We start from the raw sequence: 17226 nt of genomic DNA, 5'->3' as shown, positions 1-17226 counted from the left end.
CCTCTCTCTCTCTCTTTGTATAGCAACAGAAATCGTGTAACAGAGACTGCTGTAGATCGAATAAATTGGTCGTCAGCATCCGAGCCATCCAAAAACCCCAGACAGACATGGCCTCTCCGAGAAAATACCGAACAGAGACAATACAATAAACTGCCCCATGAGGTCACCTCGCACCCCGCGCGAAGGAGCTGCTACCCAACCCGCGTCCTTACCCTCGGCTACCACGTAAGCCTCGAACCCAAACCGATAGAGAGACACCCAAATCAATAGGGTAGACAATAGAAAATACAAAAGGTGGTGGTACTGTTTCACGGGCCATTTATCAAGGAGAGCCTCCCGTGTCACCCGAAGTAGGGTGGCTGCAGTCTTCGCTCAAATCAAGCGGCTCACGGATCGGGATAAGAAACTTTTTCTCGCTAGATGGGGTTATACGCTATGACCAAATGGACCAATTTAGAAAGAGATGTACCCTCTCCGTAGACGGAACGGACATCCCCCGGATTTACCAAAATTCCCAACGGCCACTCCGACCCAACCAAGAAAAAATCAGGTTCGAAGTTCTTTAACTTTTAGGGTGGTCCGTCTAAACTTTGCTTGAAAGTTAAATGCGCGAGAATCTCCGCGTGGGTTTGATTTACCAAGACGGACCAAGCGAGGGTACTGGTTTGGAAAATACCATCATCTATTGACCGGCAATGACTTCCAACCTTTTTTTAAAAAACTTCCAAGATAGGAAAGTTCTTTAAAAGGTACCAAGTTTGTTTTATAGATGGTGGGAAATTTGGGGGTGTTTTAGGTTTGGTCTTAAACGAAGAGCCAAAAACGGGTAAAAATAATGAGGTGTACCAATCGTAGGTGGAATTTCATTAAAAAAATAACTGTATTTCAATAGGAGCAATAGGGAAATTTTAGTAGCCACCTCAGAACAAATTACTGATATTTCAATGGAAATCTCATAAAAATCAATGAAATACCAATGACAATCTCAAAACAATAGTGAAATTCCAATGAAATGACAATCTCAGAAGAATAGTGAAATTCCAATGAAATGACAATCTCAGAAGAATAGTGAAATTCCAATTTCAATCTCAGAAGAATAGTGAAATTCCAATTTCAATATCAAAAGAATAGTGAAATTCCAATTTCAATATCAAAAGAATAGTGAAATTCCAATGAAATTACAATCTCAGAAGAATAGTGAAATTCCAATTTCAATATCAAAAGAATAGTGAAATTCCAATGAAATTACAATCTCAGAAGAATAGTGAAATTCCAATTTCAATATCAAAAGAATAGTGAAATTCCAATGAAATTACAATCTCAGAAGAATAGTGAAATTCCAATTTCAATATCAAAAGAATAGTAAAATTCCAATGAAATTACAATCTCAGAAGAATAGTGAAATTCCAATTTCAATCTCAGAAGAATAGTAAAATTTCAATGAAATTACAATCTCAGAAGAATAGTAAAATTTCAATGAAATTACAATCTCAGAAGAATAGTGAAATTCCAATTTCCATCTCAGAAGAATAGTAAAATTTCAATGAAATTACAATCTCAGAAGAATAGTGAAATTCCAATTTCAATATCAAAAGAATAGTAAAATTCCAATTTCCATCTCAGAAGAATAGTAAAATTACAATGAAATGACAATCTCAGAAGAATAGTGAAATTCCAATTTCAATATCAAAAGAATAGTGAAATTCCAATTTCCATCTCAGAAGAATAGTAAAATTCCAATGAAATGACAATCTCAGAAGAATAGTGAAATTCCAATTTCAATATCAGAATAATAGTGAAATTCCAATGGCAATCTCAAAAGAATAGTGAAATTCCAATGAAATGACAATCTCAGAAGAATAGTGAAATTCCAATTTCAATATCAGAATAATAGTGAAATTCCAATGGCAATCTCAAAAGAATAGTGAAATTCCAATGCAATGACAATGTCAAAAGAATAGTGAAATTTCAATGACAAACTCAGAAGAATAGTCAAATTCCAATTTCAATCTCAGAAGAATTTTGAAATTCCAATCTCATAAACATCGTGAGATTATAAATGATGAAATATCAATGGAACTAGCCGAAAAATAATGAGAAATCACTTAATATCACCAAGAAATAATGAGAAATTAACTGTAAATTAGCCTGTTTTTCGAAAAATCAATAATCAAGTATTCTTTTGTTATACAACCTCGACTGCATTCCCAACAAAAAAACAAAAATCACAAAGACGTAATACTTTTTAAAATTTAACCACCAAGTATTTTAATTTAAAAAAAGTAGAATCAATTTAAAAAATCAACAATTTCTTTCTCCAAAGATTCCAAACATTTCTTTTCAACCCCCTCCCGCCACAACTAATCCATCATAATAAACCTAGACTTAAATACACGCTTAAAAAAAGTACCGAATGAAAAACAAAACCTATACGTCAAAGTAAACTAAAAGGTGTACCTTAAAAACCCCCCCAAACAAAACCACACGAGGTACGACGGAACAAAAATCTATAAAAAAAGTCCACCGTCAGTAATCTATCTTTGCCTCGTAAGAAGCAAAAATCTCTAACCCACTTAGAAATTAATAAAGTACCTTTGTTAGCCAAGCCTCGGCTGAATTGGATTCTCGGGTAGGACGCGGCGAAGAATCCCGCGTTTCTTTGACGGCGCAAGCCTCGACGGACTCCGGCTGAGAGACCACCCGCGCTGTCGCTAATTAAATGTCTATAATTATTTCCACACACAAAAACCGACTAAACGTGGGCCAGGATCGTCATCGGGTTTTAAACTCAGTCGCGCGAGCAACGCCGAAAGAGAGAGCTCTTGGCGCTGTCACACCCATGCCCCCTACGTACCCCCCTGGTTCTTCCCAACCCCCGCGAGAATTCGATACCCCTCTTAAGGTAGATGCGTAAGTCATCTCTTACCTGGGACGAGAACCAGAGGGAGGGAGGAATCAAAATTAAGAGACCCCTCCCTGCTTAATGATGGGATATAAGCGAGATAAAAAATGCATTTTTCTTAAAGTCTTAAAGAAAGTTGGTCTTTCTTTTATCTACGGGTTATCCGTTCTATTTAGCTTCGGCTGATAAGCTTTTGACGGTGTACCTGGCTTATATTGGCGGTCACTTTGTCACGATTTCAGACACGTGTAACTAGTGGGGAAGGAAATTTAATTTATTTAGACAGATAAGGAAATTGGTCAGATTTAGAGGTGGATAGGAACGTGCGATTTTTAGAGGTAGCGCTCCGTATTTTAGAATGTGGGATATTTAGAGGTAGCGTTCCGTACATTAAAATGTGGGATTTTTTGAGGTAGCGCTCCGTATTTTAGAATGTGGGATTTTTTGAGGTAGCGCTCCGTATTTTAGAATGTGGGGTTTTTAGAGGTAGCGCTCCGTATTTTAGAATGTGGGATTTTTTGAGGTAGCGCTCCGTATTTTAGAATGTGGGATATTTAGAGGTAGCGCTCCGTATTTTAGAATGTGGGGTTTTAGAGGTAGCGCTCCGTACATTAAAATGTGGGATTTTTTTGAGGTAGCGCTCCGTATTTTAGAATGTGGGATTTTTAGAGGTAGCGCTCCGTATTTTAGAATGTGGGATTTTTTTGAGGTAGCTCTCCGTTTTTTAGAATGTGGGATGTTTTTGAGGTAGCGCTCCGCATATTAAAGTGTGGGATTTTTAGAGGTAGGGCTCTGTATAATAGAATGTGGGATATTTCAAGGTATCGCTCCGTATATTAGAATTGGGCTTTTTAGAGGTAATTATCCGTGGCTAAGAAACGGAGATTTTGGAGGTAGGCTCCGTGGATAAGAATGTGGGATTTTTAGAGGTAGCGTTCCGTATTTTAAAATGTGGGACTTTTATAGGCAGCGCTCCGTATTTTAGAATGTGGGGTTTTTAGAGGTAGCGCTCCGTATTTTAGAATGTGGGATTTTTTGAGGTAGCGCTCCGTATTTTAGAATGTGGGATATTTAGAGGCAGCGCTCCGTATTTTAGAATGTGGGATTTTAGAGGTAGCGCTCCGTACATTAAAATGTGGGATTTTTTTGAGGTAGCGCTCCGTATTTTAGAATGTGGGATTTTTTTTGAGGTAGCGCTCCGTATTTTAGAATGTGGGATTTTTTTGAGGTAGCGCTCCGTATTTTAGAATGTGGGATGTTTTTGATGTAGCGCTCCGCATATTAAAGTGTGGGATTTTTAGAGGTAGGGCTCTGTATAATTGAATGTGGGATATTTCAAGGTATCGCTCCGTATATTAGAATTGGGCTTTTTAGAGGTAATTATCCGTGGCTAAGAAACGGAGATTTTGGAGGTAGGCTCCGTGGATAAGAATGTGGGATTTTTAGAGGTAGCGTTCCGTATTTTAAAATGTGGGACTTTTATAGGCAGCGCTCCGTATTTTAGAATGTGGGGTTTTTAGAGGTAGCGCTCCGTATTTTAGAATGTGGGATATTTAGAGGCAGCGCTCCGTATTTTAGAATGTGGGATTTTAGAGGTAGCGCTCCGTACATTAAAATGTGGGATTTTTAGAGGTAGCGCTCCGTATTTTAGAATGTGGGATTTTTTGAGGTAGCGCTCCGTATTTTAGAATGTGGGATTTTTTTGAGGTAGCGCTCCGTTTTTTAGAATGTGGGATGTTTTTGAGGTAGCGCTCCGCATATTTAAGTGTGGGATTTTTAGAGGTAGGGCTCTGTATAATAGAATGTGGGATATTTCAAGGTATCGCTCCGTATATTAGAATTTGGCTTTTTAGAGGTAATTATCCGTGGCTAAGAAACGGAGATTTTGGAGGTAGGCTCCGTGGATAAGAACGTGGGATATTTAGAGGTAGCGCTCCGTGGAAAAGAACGTTAGATATTTAGAGGTAGCTCCCCGTTGCTAAGAAACGGGGCTTTTTAGAGGTAACGCTCCGTGGATAACGGAAATTTAGATAAGAGCTAAGATGTGGGGAACTTAAAAACTCCAGTTTATAGCAATAGTAATGAAAAAAATATACGTAATTCCAGAGCACCCAATAAACGGATAAAAATGAAGGCAATTAGATATTTTAGATTAGGTAATCCGATAAAAATCTAAGAAAATCATATAAAAACAAGCCAAAACCACGAGCTGTCTACGCGATCGTCTTTAGAAGCTTTTTAAAAAGCGTTTATACCAAGCAGAAAAATCGCTAAGTACCGTCTTATACATTTTTAATGCGTTAAGCCCCCAAATGGCGTAAAATGTGTACGCAGGAAAACCATAGGCAAACGCCAGATTTTAAGCGGACACTGCGGCGTAACTCCCCTTCGTAACAAACTATACCGTTTCGCCGCCTTTAATTATACCGTCGGGTAACTTTCAGGCGACTATAAAACACAGAAGATGCCCGATGGCCAAATTACGGGCGAGAAAAATCGGCGAAAAAAAATATGTTCTAAATGTCAACTATGAAAAAAAATGCGCAAGTGGGGGGGTTGGAAAGCGACATCTACCGGCGGTAATATATTGGCGGCAGCTCCCGAGAGAGACTTATTATACCGCGTGAAAAACGATACGGGGAAAAAAGAATGTATAGAATATTAAAAATTAACAAGACATCGCGTTTGAGTGAAATATTACAAGAGGTTAATATGAATTGAAATGGACGTCACACGTTTTAGCCTTTATAAAGGCTTTTCATAAGACTAAAACTTACTTTTTTTTGTATATTTTTTGTTTTTAATTTTGTAAATTTTACATTGAATGAAAACCGATGTAAACTAAAATTGTGTTTGTCATTTTTTATATTACATTTAATACAAAAAAATTTTAACTTTCGTCTAACTCGTAATTTTAATTTAAACGACAATTGACACTATTTTACATAAATTAAAGGTAATTTTATTTAATTTTTAATACTATTTAATTTAAATATAATATATAATGTTTAATTTGTTTAATAGATGTTAATCATTTTATATTTTCCAAGAGTTAAGACTACAATGTACTTACAGGATTACCAAAACATTTTTAGATTTAAATTGCCGGTTTTCCATGCCCACGTTTTAACGTTATATTTTACTTTAATCAGAAGTTAATAAATTTTAATGGACCTATATGACAGTAAAAAAGGTTATTGCAATGTTGAGCAAATTAGCAAAATTTTCAAGGAAATAACTAATATTCATAGAATTTGTCATAGATCTATAGAAAATTTACATTCAAAAAGTGTCAAAAGAAAATTAAATTCCCTGACTTTTCCCTGAATTTTTACAAATTCTTAAAATTATCTGACCTTTCCCTGAATTTTTACAAATTCTTAAAATTATCTGACCTTTCCCTGAATTTTTACAAATTCTTAAAATTATCTGACCTTTCCCTGAATTTTTACAAATTCTTAAAATTATCTGACCTTTCCCTGAATTTTTACAAATTCTTAAAATTATCTGACCTTTCCCTGAATTTTTACAAATTCTTAAAATTATCTGACCTTTCCCTGACATTTTAGGCCCATTTTTAAGAATTTTAACCCGGCCACCAGTAATTGGCTTCAAAAGTCACTAGTTGAACCTGTGTGGCTCTTCGGGTATTGACTTAGCTGATTATTTATATTCTTACTTCTATTAAAATTCGTAGTCGATTTTTAGGATTTTATAGGAGATATTTTTCACAAAATAAAGGAAAATATAAGATAAATGCCATTAAAATTACAGCAAAATATAGGTTTCAAGTACTTGTGCAGTAAAAAAATCAAGGGTTTTTAAAGGGAGTTTGGTTTAATAATTGGTTGAGCAAACGCAATTTCTAAATATTTCTAAAATTATTTCAAAATTGGTAGATTTTGCAGTGTGACCACATTGAAACCCTTCATTTTGTTTTGGGAAAAATACGAAATTAATAGTCGTTTTATAAGAAATTATAGGAGTAATTTTTAGGTAAATATATTAAAATTATAGGAGTAATGTTTAGGTAAATATAGGAAATTATAGGAGTAATGTTTAGGTAAATATAGGAAATTATAGGAGTAATGTTTAGGTAAATATAGGAAATTATAGGAGTAATTTTAGGTAAATATAGGAAATTATAAGAACGTTAAGGTGAATTTATCGGAAATTATAGGAGTAATTTTTAGGTAAATATATTAAATTATAGGAGTAATTTTTAGATAAATATTGGAAATAATAGGAGTATTTTTTAGGTAAATATACGAAATTATAGGAGTAATTTTAGGTAAATATAGGAAATTATAGGAGTAATTTTAGGTAAATATAGGAAATTATAGGAGTAATGTTTAGGTAAATATAGGAAATTATAGGAGTAATGTTTAGGTAAATATAGGAAATTATAGGAGTAATTTTAGGTAAATATAGGAAATTATAGGAGTAATTTTAGGTAAATATAGGAAATTATAAGAACGTTAAGGTGAATTTATCGGAAATTATAGGAGTAATTTTTAGGTAAATATATTAAATTATAGGAGTAATTTTTAGATAAATATTGGAAATAATAGGAGTATTTTTTAGGTAAATATACGAAATTATAGGAACGTTAAGGTGAATTTATAGGAAATTATAGGAGTAATTTTTAGGTAAATATAGGAAATTATAGGAACGAAAAAGGTGAATTTATGAATTTATAGGAAATTATAGGAGTAATTTTTAGGTAAATATAGGAAATTATAGGAACGAAAAAGGTGAATTTATGAATTTATAGGAAATTATAGGAGTAACTTTTAGGTAAATATAGGAAATTATAGGAACGAAAAAGGTGAATTTATGAATTTATAGGAAATTATAGGAGTAACTTTTAGGTAAATATAGGAAATTATAGGAACGTTAAGGTGAATTTATAGGAAATTATAGGAGTTATTTTTATAAAGATAAAACAAATGTTTTTAGAAACTTTGGTTGAATAGAAATTTTACATTTAATATGAAAACATCACAAACTGTGACAAGATAAATGTATTTAAAGTGATATTACATTTTCGTTTTAAAACATCAGTCAGTCGTAAAAGTCAACGATTTTAGTGTTTTGTAAAAAACAAACTAGCTGTTTTGAACGCCTTCTATCGGACTTTAAAACTATGTTGAAAGCCAATTGCGAATTAGAAAAAATAGGAAAATATAGGAAAATTGACCAATTATAGTTATCAGAAGACATTCGAAAATATAGGAAAAATATAAAATATAGGAGTTTAGCCTGTATTAGTTTGAATATCTAATACCTAATATCTAAAATCTAAACATTTTAAAAAATTCAATACAGAATATAAAATCTACCGAAATACAAATAAATATATTAATGGTTAAAATAAAATAGTAAAAATTCCATTATATCAGCGATAAGCTACAGGCTTCGGAAACAAAACACATTATCCAAAAAAATCAGACGTACAACGAAACCACCTAAAATAAGCTATCTTCAAAACACGCCTCTCCAATAGTAGAGAAAAAAAACAAGCAATAAAAATATTAAAGTCTATTACAAATGCCGTAGCCGCGTCTCTATGGTCTTGTATTTTTCTGGAATGGTAGAAAGCGAATTTTTTTTATTTAATTTCATTGGCAACAGGAGGGGGGGGGGGGCTAAGCCTGAAGCTAAGAATTTATTTCTTGTTGAAGATAAATTATATAGTACGGATCTCTCAAACTTAGTTGGGTCACAATTTATTGAAAATAGGGAGCTTATTTTTTTTAAAACCAAATTTAGATGGACTGCTATGTATTTTATTTTCTGACTTCGGAATTATTTAAATTATAAGTTCTAGCGGCGCTTATATTAAAAATGTTTCCATAAAATTACCGAATTTATACGTACTAACGTCTACAATTTGAATTTTTTTTTGTTAAAAATATTATTTTTCTTGGATGCAGACACAAAATATTAATATTAATTTTTTTTTAAGAAAACAGTCAGATGTAGTGTTTTTTTTTGTTTTTTTTTAGTATTTTAAGGCAAGGTAAAGGAATTTTTGGGCAGATGATGAAGTCCCGCTGGTTCGAAAATATGTTTACGATGTAATTTAAATTTGGTTTTTATAAAACAAATTATTTATGAATAGATTTAAATAATGGGTCTTAGGTAATAAAATTTTACAAATGTTACTAGTTTCTTCGTAAGTAATATAATAAAAATAAGTATGACAACTAGCCATATTTATTACCGAACTGATTTTAAAAGATATTGGGCAGACAATATTGGACGAAAGTGTCAGTGTCGAAACAAAAATACCATTAAAACAACAGGAAGTGTCAGACTTATTAATATTATGTTATTTTGAAAGTTAATTAACTAATTGCTTGTGTTGCTACTACAAATTTATGTTGGCTCGCGTGGCATGCAGGGCTGAATTAATGGCTTTAAAAGTCGCTCGATGACTTAGGCCTAAGGTGGGTGCCAAGGGTATTAGCCTAGCTGATTATTATTATTAAAAATTTACTACTTTGAAAAAACCATATATTTCACATAATTTAAATTCGAAAATATCTTAAATATCGCAGTTTTAACAAACAAGTTTTCTTCCAAAAAAAATAACCTCAAAAACAGCTAAATCAAGATACAGATGATATTCGCCAGATCCCTAGACAAGATGGCGACCGTGGCAAAGGTAGCCTGCTCGATGACGAGAATACTACATATTATTCAAAACCAACAAAAGACTAACCCCACCGTGAAATAAAATTAGTTATTCAAATCACAAGAGCGCGTTTCGTTCGCTAAATTCCAGGGCACCACTATGATAAATTGGTTCAGTCTCCGAAACAAGGAAAGAGATAATTTCCTTAAGCCTTTGCCGGGTCTTGGTCCATAAGCAAACATCTCCCCACTTTCCCGTTCGCACACGAGAGCAACTTATAGATTACAGAGTCAGATTAAAAGGGACGCCCATCATTATCGAATTTGTGTACGGACACCCTTTATATTAAACTTAACTTAAATTCCCGCCATTCAACCCCCCCAAACTGCTTTCGGTAAATCAACCAATAGCGATCAACAGTTCGCTAAATAACCGTATAACTGTTGAAACGGCGCGATAAGGGTAAAACCTGCGTCCTATTGATCTGAGGGGGAATTCGAGTTAAGCCTTTGGGATATTTTATCGCGCCCAAAATCTGCCGCCAAATAGCGCGTTTGTCGCTGTTAAGGGCGCTACAAGGATTGGATGATTAAGAGACTACATTTTAATACGATTAATCAACTTGGAAGTGGATTGAGGATGAGATCCTGCGTAGGAACCTTGGGAAATAGCGGCGAAATTCGATTGCTATTGATCATAAGCCTTGGTCCTTGGCTTCCCCGCACTGAGGAGTAGGAAAATGACAATATAGCGAAAGAGTGGAGGCCCCTAGCCTGGATATATAGATTTTTCAAAGGGGTGATGGTCTGCCTAGAATCGCGAAGTAGCTTCAACGTTCTATATAGCTTTGAAATCCCTTCTTCGTATGGTCATCGCGTAGTCCGATCTTCCTTCTTCTGCCAAGTAGACGTATAATCTACGATTCCGGACGATCTTTCCACTGGAAACTATCCCAGATACCCTTATTTTCAGCGTTATTACCTTAGCCTGACCGTGCCTTTAACGGTAAAGCTCGGGATTTACCTCGTTGAAGGTGGCAATTTTAAATAAATTCAGGCGTCAAGTTCGATCGACTATCCGTTAGAACCGGGCGGAGAAACTAAATACACCACTCAGGTAACTACCGGTTCGATTCTGACAAGGTCAGTGTTCCGGAACTTGTGGACGGGATTGAGTTAAGGTTATCAGATTAAGTTTATACCACTGATAGCGTCATTCCTAGAGGTGGATAGTCGTTTCGATCAGAAAGTGTCATTGGAAAAAGCACGGGACTTTGTCTCCGATAAGGTCAGGTTGGTAGCGAATTTGAATTAGGATGGTTAAAACTAAAAATGGGCTAACTGTGAAAGTTCAAATTAAGTTTACACCACTGATAGCGCCATACCAGTAGTGGATAGTCATTTCAATCAGAAAAGAGTCACTGGAAAAAGAACGGGGCTTTGTCTCCGATAAGGTCAGGTTGGTAGCGAATTTGAATTAGGATGGTTAAAACTAAAAATGGCCTAAATGTAAAAGTTCAAAATAAGTTTACACCACTGATAGCGCCAAAACGAGTAGTGGATAGTCGTTTCGATCAGAAAGTGTGACTGTAGTTTACATCTGCCCCAATACTAGTTTTGGGTGACGTAGGGTACGCGACGTGTGTATTAAGATTTTAGTTTCTTATTATCTTATAAAATGTTTTCTATTTGTCATTGTTAAGTTAGGTTAGGTTAGGTTAGGTAAGGTTTAGGTTAGGTTAGGTTAAGGTTAGGATAGGTAAGGTTAGGTTAGGTTAGGTTTAGGTTAGGTTAGCAATTTCTGGTTCTTTTGTAGCTGATTCGTAATTAATTACCTTGTTATCCATTGAAACCAGTCATCTTTGGCTCTTTGTAGCTTCTCCGAATGTACATTCCCTGTTTTTCATTGAAATAAGAAATTTCTGTTTCTTTTGTAGTTATTCCGTATTTAATTACCCTGTTTTCTATTGAAACAAGCCATTTATCGCCATTTGGTAGCTGATCCGTATTTAAATACCCTGTTTTCTATTGAAACAAACATTAGTTTAGTCTACAACTATTAATACAATCGTCGCGTACCCTACGTCACCCAAAACTAGTATTGGGGCAGATGTAAACTACTTCCGAAAGTGTCATTGGAAAAAGAACGGGGCTTTGTCTCCGGCAAGGTCAGCAGTTTGGTCGCGTATTTGAATTAAAACCTAAAATGGGCTAACCGTGAAAGTACAAATTGAGTTTACACCACCGATAGCGCGAGTGTCAATCGAATACGGCGGCATTTGCAAAATGGATTCACTGGAAAAGTTCTTGGGCTTTGTCCCCAATAAGGTCAAGTACCGGCTGAGTAGCGGTATCAGTCCGAGTGAAGACGCGATAGAAAGAGCGGCTCCAAACTAAGTTTGCCCCAGCGATTCGACCCAAATTAAGTATATAGGATAAGACTATTAACATAATCGCTACTTCAGACGGCCCGAATGACCTCGGCTAAGGTCAAATTGGTAGCGGTGTCGGAAATACGATAAAGAGTTAGAGCCGAAGTAGGTTTGCACCACTGAATGAACCCGAAGCAAGCGTGGACGGGGCTTTCATTATAACGCGGGCAGTGGCGCTTTCACGGTCTTAGGATCTACCCCCAATCAAGTTAGCAGCGTGGTCGCCAGCCAAAGTCCCCGAGTAACTTGGCCTCCCTTTGTTGGGGTCTTTTCAAGTTAAAGAGTGCGGCGGGACATTCGCGAAGAGCCCATCAACAACAAAGTAGCCTGACAAAAGAGATCAAAGGCGGGAGAAGCGGCTTCTTCTCGATAAGAATAGAGACAGGGCTCTCCGCTTGGTGGCGCTAGTGGTCGCCCGTTTTCCATGTATCCGAGGTGGGGGAAGGGGTACATTCCTATTGTTGGCAACAACTGCTGACGTCACCGGCCGTTCCAATCCATCACGCCTGTCAGAAAGAGCACGGAGAGGGACGGTCGGCTCGATAGCGCCGGCTCAGGGTTGCCAGCCCCCGATGCTGACAGCCCAATTGGGCGGTTTTTCACAGTTTATTGGGATATGGTGCGTTTTTCTTTTATGTCGATAAAAGTTTGCCTGATTAATTAAAAAATATTTAAAAAAGCAGGGTTGCCACAACATTTTTAGATTCAAATTCCCTAACTATTTCCTGTTTCCCCTGACCATTTTGAGAGATTTTTTAAGGCAAAAGTTTAACCTTTATCAGAAGTTAATAAATTTTAAATCTACTTATATTTCAGTAAAAAGTTTATGGCAATGTTTGAAAAATTAGCCAAACTTTCAAGGATATAAATGATAATCATAGAATTTTTCATAGATCTGGAGTAAAATTACCTTCAAAAAGTATCAAAGAAAATCGATTTCCCTGACCTTTTACAAAATATTGAAATTCCCTACACTTTTCCTGACTTTTACCTGATTTCTTGTACAGGGTTGTAACATTTTAAAATATAAATTTCCTAATTTTCCAGGTTGTCGAGGACCATTTCCATAAATGTTGCTTGACTTATTTTACGTAAATTTTTAACCTACATTTTAATAAACTTTTTCTATTTGCAACCAAAACAAAATTCACTTTTATACTAATTCTTAAAACACCCCGACTTACTTACGATAATTAGCGATCCAATTTCAAATGGTGCTATTTCCATTTAAAAGTGTGCGGTTTTATCGCTAATCTATACTTGGCAACCCCCAACTTCATTATACACCTGATGGGTGTATTGTAGACGAGAGGCTAGTAAAGCAAGGAACGGCTGAACTAAATCGCAATCTCTTCTTATGGAGATATTTGCTTTCCTAAACTTCTCAGAACATCGGCCAGCTGATTGGATTAAATCTACATTGGCACAGGCACGTGACCCTTCCCGCCTTCCACAACGCTTTACTCTACGCCTAAAAGAGAAGATTTTTGCAACTTCCCACGGACGCACACTGATTTGAAATTACAATTTTGGTGGCGTCACGGCGTGGGATGAGTCGCTTTGATTTTGGGCTGTCGCAAATGATCACCGATTACTTAACTAAAACGATACTTTAAATCACCAGCGATTTCAAATTACATTTTAATCAGTAAGATCAGGAAATTATATTCGTATCCACTAGGAATGTCCAAGAAAGACCGGTAGCATTGATGATTTCCTTAGAAACAGACACAGTTTACAGCCATCGTACGTTAAATACGGTGTTAATTCGACATTAAGACTTCGCTCGAATATAAGTTTACTAGAACGATTACATGGTTGTTAGTAAACTATGTGTTTTCACTGGATGTTATCTGCCTGCATAGCTCGTGTACCATGCACGTTCTTCACTAAACTGGTCTATTTACATGATAAAATCTCCAAGAACGTCAGAGTTAAAACCATTTTCTATTACAGTATTACCACAAAATGTTGAGATTCTAATTCCCTGACTATTTCCTGTTTTCCCTGACCATTTAAAGAGATTTTCCCTGATCATTTAAAGAGATTTTCTCTGATCATTTAAAGAGATTTTCTCTGATCATTTAAAGAGATTTTCTCTGATCATTTTAAGAGATTTTCTCTGATCATTTTAAGAGATTTTCTCTGATCATTTTAAGAGATTTTCTCTAATCATTTTAAGAGATTTTCTCTGATCATTTTAAGAGATTTTCTCTGATCATTTTAAGAGATTTTCTCTGATCATTTTAAGAGATTTTCTCTGATCATTTTAAGAGATTTTCTCTGATCATTTTAAGAGATTTTCTCTGATCATTTTAAGAGATTTTCTCTGATCATTTTAAGAGATTTTCTCTGATCATTTTAAGAGATTTTCTCTGATCATTTTAAGAGATTTTCTCTGATCATTTTAAGAGATTTTCTCTGATCATTTTAAGAGATTTTCCTTGACCATTTTAAGAGATTTTCTCTTAACATTCAAAGAGATTTTCCCTGAACATTCAAAGAGATTTTCCCTGAACATTCAAAGAGATTTTCTCTGACTTTTTACGGCCAAAATTTTTATTTTATTTTATTTTATATTTTACTTTGATCAGTTAAGTTAGGACTTATATTTCAGTAAAAAGGTTATAGCAATGTTGAAAAAATTAGCCAAACTATCAAGGAAATAAACGATAATTATAGAATTTGCCATAGATCTAGAGTAAAATTACCTTCAAAAAGTGTCAAAAGAAAATTTAATTCCCTGACTTTTATTGAATTTTTACAAATTCTTAAAATTACCTGACCTTTCCCTGACTTTTTAGACCCATTTTTAAATTCCCTGACTTTTTCCTGACGTGCGGCAATTGTGTATCAAGTCAGTGTCTATTTTAGTGTGTAGTCCTAAAATTGAGCACTACCCAAAATTTGAAAGTCATATTGGGTAATGTTAAAATTAGTTTTTGAAAATAAAATTTTGGTAAAAGGGACGAAATGGCCAATTATATCCTAATTTTAGCTAATTTTGTCTGATACTAATTTTAGTTAATCACGAGAAGTTTCAAAAAATCCTTGTAATAGGAACTGTAATAAAATCGGCCAAGTCGACGGCTGCAACAAATTCGACGTAGTTTAAACCCCGTCCTATAGACATTCAAAGTGACTAGATATATAATTTCCTGTTTCGATTTAAAACCATAAATAAGCTACAACCAAAAACCAACTTCAAACCTACATTAATCATTTTAAAAACCGAAAAAAAACCCCGTACGAAAGCCACAATATCCCACCAAAAGCAAGAAGATATACCCATAAAAATGAAAAACACGGAAGAGAATATAAAACAGTCGACGGAGATCATCAATATAACTTCCGTTTGCGTATTTCCGGTAAAGAACCCAAGCGTTCTATGTACGGCCAGCTTGCTGACACTTCCGGTATCAGATATATAACACTACAAAGCACAAAGCACTGGCAACACTTTTAACCCAGGGGGGGGGAGACCCACAGTTAGAGAAGGGGCATCAAACTTGGTACACTTTTAGGTCCATTTCTCAGCAAAAACATCGCCCCCGTCACCCCAAGAATGTTTATTTGTATTTTATTTTTAAAGAATGAAGAATTTCTAAGTAATTTTGTTATTTTCCTAGAAGGGGTACTTTATGATATAGCATTCTAGGTCCGTCTGACATACTTTTAGCCTTTTAGCCTGGCCTACTTTTAGAAAGTTTTCTTTAAGTTTTCAGCCTTGGGTTCTTATTTTTTAAAAGCGCCCGTCGACAGATATTGATGGTGAAGCTAAAATGTCGTCGAAAGGTTTCACGGATTATTTTGAGCCGCGTTTAGTAACGCGTTTTTACGTAATATCAGAAGTTTATTTTGAGATAATTTTCCATCTAGGAAATATAAAATTCGCAGGTTCGTAGTTAGGAACTAATTTTCCGCCAAGTCGATTAGGCTTACACCGCATCAAGCCTTAACGTTTTTAATGCGTAGTATTGTGCCTTAATTTATCAATAACGCTACCTAAATATATTTACTTAACTCTATCGTAAGATATATCTTATATACTTCTGGTAATAGTAGAAATTCATATTTTAACCGTCGATCAAAATTATTTAATTTGTGATGGATTTTAATTTGAAGATACGTCGTAAAATATTTACTTAACTCTCTCGTAAGATATATCTTATATACTTCTGGTAAAAGTAGAAATTCATATTTTAAAGGTAGATCAAAATTATTTAATTTGTGATGGATTTTAATTTGAAGATACCTCCTATGTCGTAAAATAGCTTATGTTACATAGTATCAGAAGTTCATAAGTAATCTCTTGAGTGAGGTATTCATCTACGAACCGAGGGATCCGACATTTGATAAAACTTTGATAATAATCCACAAAACCTAGAATTTTATTCCGATAGGCTTTACAAAATAAATCCCAACTTTAATTAAAAAAAAACCAGAAACAAAATCCAAAATTTCCTAGCCGAAAAGCAAATTTACTTATATCAAAACTAATTTTCCGGATTCAAGTTTTAGAAACTTTGAGTATGTTTCTTTTACCCAAAAAGTATTTGAAAAAAATCAACAGGAAACTTGCGAAGATATAACTTTCAAAGTGACTAACGTTTACGTCGTAAGTCGGATACCAAAGGGTGAAATACTAGCTACGCTTTACAAAAAACATCCGTACAAAACAATTCTACAAAGGGTTTAAAGGTCACGCGGATTACAGCAAAACACGTGCACCCTGGCGTATAAAAGCGGCCCCCAAAACTAGCCCAAGAAATGGTTAACATTGGACTCACCCTTTAAACGAAACAGCTGTTTTGAAAAGTCACTTTACGAAGTCAGTCCTGGCATTGTTGATAAATAGCAACCGGATGATTCTAGAACCACTCCTTCCCACTGAAAGAGTTGGTTTGAGTCAGACACGTCCTGCTTTCGAGGCTGGCGTCATCATTTCATCTGCAATCAGGAATGGGAAGTTTTTATAAAATTCATTCCACAGTAAACAATTAAAAATAAATAAAATAAAATAATTGGCCTATATATTTCGCAGAACTACCAGAAATGCTTATAATCAGGAAAAAGGATGTAGATAATTAATTGAGATTATCTGAAGTAGTCTTTATATCAACGGTTTGACGGTTAATTAGGTTATAAAATTCTAACAAAGCCGTAATACCACACTTTTGAAACTATTATGGCGCCATCTACGGCGACTTTTCGAAAGCATATTATTTAAATTTTGTATTTTTATTTTATTTG

The 17226-nt window shown here is 34.9% G+C and overlaps 1 protein-coding gene across 6 annotated transcripts in view; it reads right to left on the bottom strand.

Moving 5' to 3' along the window:
- The window catches only part of LOC149961347 (plexin-B-like), a 260627-nt gene that overhangs the window by 145211 nt on the left and 98190 nt on the right, over positions 1 to 17226 (bottom strand). For 4 of the 6 annotated variants that reach the window (XM_090176829.1, XM_090176833.1, XM_090176832.1 and 1 more), the window contains exon 3: positions 16764 to 16923. The gene's annotated coding sequence lies outside the window, so the exon portion shown is untranslated. Of the gene's footprint in view, positions 1 to 2457; positions 2491 to 2592; positions 2729 to 16763; positions 16924 to 17226 lie in introns of those variants that run through there. The other 2 variants (XM_090176830.1, XM_090176831.1) reach the window with 2 other exon arrangements.

This window comes from Leiobunum rupestre, chromosome 1, assembly GCF_980474605.1.
Source record: "Leiobunum rupestre chromosome 1, qqLeiRupe1.1.hap1, whole genome shotgun sequence".
NCBI classification, from domain to species: domain Eukaryota; kingdom Metazoa; phylum Arthropoda; class Arachnida; order Opiliones; family Sclerosomatidae; genus Leiobunum; species Leiobunum rupestre.
The sequence above is the reverse complement of the archived record's forward strand: the minus strand, read 5'-3'. Positions and strand labels throughout refer to the sequence as shown.